Genomic DNA, 5,000 nt, shown 5'->3' on the forward strand with positions numbered 1-5,000 from the left:
AGTGAGCGATAATTAAATTATTAGTATTTATCCATATTTGTGTGTTTATAGAGTCCGTATACAGCAGCTGTATTATGAGCAATAGTTTGGGACTCACAACCGTATATATGTGTGTACGATGATCCCTGAAATTGTGTGAAATATTGTGAACAGGGATAGCAATGTTAAATTTATCATGTACACATTAAATAATAAATATTTATAGGACAGTGTTTTGGGTTAACGTGTTTAGTTGATTTGGTTATCATGGCGACATTTTTTCATGTATTTTCAGTTACCATATATATATATATATATATATATATATATATATATATATATATATATATATATATATATATATATATATATATATGGAAAGGATCACAATTTTGCGCGTGATCAAGATATTCCTATGAGTCCACGGGGAAAATGAAGCACGATAAGTTCCCAAGTGCACTTTCGTGTAATAATCACATCATCAAGGGAGACTCAAGAGAGAAATATAAGTCAGTTGATATACATCGAAAACGAAGCTAGGACGCCATTTGGTAAACATGTGATTGTCCAAAACATACAACGAGCGTTCATAAACTTACCATTTTACAAATTCTATCAACAATAAAGTTATCTAATTTGTATAGACCATCACTAATATCAACATTTTAATTCTTTTGTGTATTTAATAATAGAAGATTCAATGATATTTCTCTTGGTAATAGAGTTAGAGTTAATAACTGAGATGCCATTACTCCAGTCAGTACAATGATCATAGTTTTTAACGTGATTAAACAAGGCATTTGATTCTTGTCCCGTTCTTATACTATATTTATGTTGCTTAAGTCTAACAGAAAGATACTTACCAGTTTACCAAATGGCGTCCTAGTTTCGTCTCTTCGATGTATATCAACTGACTTATATTTCTCTCTTGTGTCTCCCCTGATGATGTGATTATTACACGAAAGTGCACTTGGGAACTTATCGTGTTTCATTTTCCCCGTGGACTCATAGGAATATATATGTATATATGTGTGTGTCTGTGTGTATATCGTCACTGGGATGGCCTTGATTAGGGTCTCAGCTGCCCGTGCCGTCTCAGCTACCATAAAACACACACACACACACACACACACACACACACACACACACACACACACACCAGCTGGAATGTTTGTGTGTGTGTGTGTGTGTGTGTGTGTGTGTGTGTGTGTGTGTGTGTGTGTGTGTGTGTGTGTGCTTTCTATTTGAAAAGCCATCATTATGCTATATCTAGTTCGTCTAGAAACACTATCATATGTTTGATATATTTCACTACCAACAAACCATATATATATATATATATATATATATATATATATATATATATATATATATATATATATATATATAATTGTGCCTACGTGCTTTCCTGTCGGTGCAATATATGAAAACAAGATTTCATTTAACATTTTCGAATTTCCTTTCAATGTTAATTTGGGCTTTATTTTTATCCTGTAGAAATATTGCGCGTATGTGAGCTGGGTCTGGATGATTATATATAACCCTTTGGTGGGGGTCGGGGTCGTCACCTCCTCTCGCTGTGTGACATGACCTTTGACCTTGCCACGACCTTTGACCTCGTGGCGAACCTGATGGTATGATAAGCGAGGCCACTGTGTTGGTTCCCGGTGCGGTGAGAGAGAGAGAGAGAGAGAGAGAGAGAGAGAGAGAGAGAGAGAGAGAGAGAGAGAGAGAGAGAGAGAGAGAGAATAATGAATTTAAAGTTTAAAGTTAAAAGGGGGAGGTTGCGCCTTCAGAAACTCTACGACCCTCGTCAATACGGCATCCCTAAATTACGGTGGGGAAAAGTAGAACCCAACCTCCGCCGAGGGTGAGGGATAAACTGGTTCAGCTGTGCGACGAAGCATGAGTCAATCCTTTACCGAAGTGTGTGTGTCCAGACGGGCTACAATGTAAATTACGTACAATTTCTTTTACATGCTCGAGTGTCTACAGGGAAAAAAAACGATTCCTGTGTACCTTCTCTCGACCAACGCACAGCAGAAACCATCACCAAAACTCGGGGACGTCACTTACATTCCCTTAGTGGAGTTCCCCAGGGCAGCGTCTTGTGACCAACATTATTCTTCACTCACCCAGCTGTCACACCCGCCCCCCTCACCATCTGCTGCCAGGGGCATGGTCATCTCTGCTGCAGTCGCCACTCCACTCCCTCTCAGAACGCACTCGTTTGCGACAGTTACAGACAACCAGATTGGACGACGTCGATAGGGACTGGATGAAAAGGACAAACATAAACAAATTTGCTATAATGGCTCCAAGTTGCATAAAACCCAACGACATAATCAAGAGAAGATAAGACGCTCAGAAGAGCTTCAGAAACCTTAGCCATACACTGGCATCAAAGGGCGCGGTAAGATAGATCATATCAACAAGAGATCCTCAAACAGAAAAGCGGTTCTGACCAGCAGGTATAGACTCTGGCACCTCCTAAGGCCTAGATGATTCCCATCCTAACCTTGCCACATATACCAACGTTCCTCGCCTGTAAATCAGGCATGCTGAAGTGACGGAGGATAGAAGATCAGGCTCTACGATCCGCCACCAAAGAGGAAGTGACCCTCCATCAAGAACACCATGAAACAGCCCGAACTGCCGGAGATTTGACCAATTGGTTCATACCGAAGAGAAGCACCACTGAAACGTACGGCAGAGACTTGATGGCAAAGATGATGCAAAACCACATACAAAGTCGAGGAGTAAGCAACAGAACATGGAGCACCCTTGGTTCCCTCGAAGCCTCAGAACACACAGGGAGACTCCAGTCATTTATCATTGTACATAAGGAGTAATGTTCAGCCTAGCTTAGTGAATCTCCTTCAGAAAATGGAAGATACAACACGTATATATACACACCCTCTCCGTCTGTCGTGGGTTTATATAGATAAGGCTCCATAAACACGCTTCCAGACAATCCCTCATTTGCATCACAACACACTCATCATACACCTGTACACACTTCAGTCTTCTCTCCCATTTCAGACTATCCCTTCTCCCTGTCCCCCTCCCATTTCAAACCATCCCCTCCCCCTGTCCCCCTCCCATTTCAAACTATCCCCTCCCCTCTGTCCCCCTCCCATTTCAAACTATCCCCTCCCCCTGTTCCCCTTTCCATTTCAAACTATCCCCTCTCCCATGTCCCTCTCCCACCTCTTCCTCCTCTTCTTTAGCCACCATAGTAAAGAAAAGAATGTGTATCTACGTGTATCTACGACGTTATTTTGCCATGAGGCGGGGCTACTGCGTAGAGAGAGAGAGAGAGAGAGAGAGAGAGAGAGAGAGAGAGAGAGAGAGAGAGAGAGAGAGAGGGCGTGGCCTCTCTCACACGGAATGTCAATATTTGTTTAGGGAACAAGTCACGTAAGGTCACCGGGTGGTACCTCTCTCTCTCAAAAAAAAAAAAAAAAATAAAAAAGAAGAGGTGGGGGATAACATTGGCATGGCGATACAGTGCCGAATTTATGACCTTATTAACCCATGGTCACACACACACACACACACACACACACACACACACACACCATGTTCTGGGGAAGTTGTGGTGGAGTAAAGGCGACCGTTGCTTGAGACTACGGCAGATGTACGTGTACGAGAGGGGCTGGATGGGTCCTAGATCGCCGAGTGTGTCGAGATGGTCTCGTCTTTGTCGAGTGTGTCGACTGGGTCACACACACACACACACGGTATTTTGCTGTTCGTGTCGAGTTTGTCGTCTGTGTCAAATCTCTTGCCAGTGTCGATTTTCACGACTGTGTCAGAAGTTTGTTTCGACTGTGTCGACCCATTTTTTTTTTTGTAGACTTTGCCACATCCGTCGACTTTGCTGACGCTATGTCCACATCGGGTCGAGTGCACGTAAACACGAAGGATAACCAAAAGCGTTCAACCTGTAAGTTCTTTTCAACCTTTAGGTTCAACGAGAGAACTGAACCCATCTCGTTTACATCCTGCTGAGGGAGCATTTGGGAGTTAGATGAACAGCTTGACTCCCTGTGTTCAAAACTAGAAGAGGGAATGGCGTAAGGGGTTTCGAACCAGGGATGTGTTCCTTCCATCCTTCCATCATCCTGTTTCAGAGGAACTGATACGCTTTGATACAGGGAGGGAAAGGCGTAAGGAGTTTCGAACGAGGGATATGTTCCTTCCATCATCTTGTTTCAGAGGAATTGATTCGTTTTTGTACAGGGAAGGTACAGTGATGGGTGCCAGAGGAATGGAAAATATATACATTTTTCATCTCTCCTTTGAACTGTACAGCCGATCAGAGTTTCGGTGTGAGATATATATATATATGCTGTTTTCTGCCTGTCATATTTACCTGTCCATCAATCATCATTAAGATCATTAGCAGGTTAATTGGCCAGGTCAGGTTGGTACACACAGCCTTTGCAACATTACTCACACACGGCTTCGACCCATACCCAGTGCGTGAAGCATGGGGTTACACAGCTGGCTAATAAGGGGAAAAAATGAATTTCGCGACGTTCATGGCGGATTTAGTCTGCAAATAATAGTGATCAACAGCAAAATATATATAATAAATCCAGGGTTCAAAGAAAACGGGCTGGTTCGCACCTCGGGTCATGAGCGAAACCCGAGACGAATCTGGTTCGGTTGGGTCGAAAAAAAAAAGTCTTAGAAAACGGGAACTCTCACAATCCATGGGTTATACAGAGGAGAACTATGATATGGAGAAGTCATATGGACGATGAATTGGTGAGTTCATGCCATCTATCAACTTGTATATGTTAGTCAGTGAGTTCAAAGCCAGGGTTGTCATGAAAATGTTTGAACCTGATTCGAAAGATGCGTTTCTCGTCTACCTTAAGAAGAGACAGAATGGCACAATTGCCTGATTTTGGTACTTTGGGATATATTCAATATACTGAAAACCTTTTTCATTGCTTTTGGCCCACACTGTTCATCCCTTCAGTTCGATATATTTTTTTCCCCTCTTTTCA

The sequence above is a fragment of the Panulirus ornatus genome, chromosome 46, assembly GCF_036320965.1.
Source record: "Panulirus ornatus isolate Po-2019 chromosome 46, ASM3632096v1, whole genome shotgun sequence".
Lineage (NCBI taxonomy): Eukaryota > Metazoa > Arthropoda > Malacostraca > Decapoda > Palinuridae > Panulirus > Panulirus ornatus.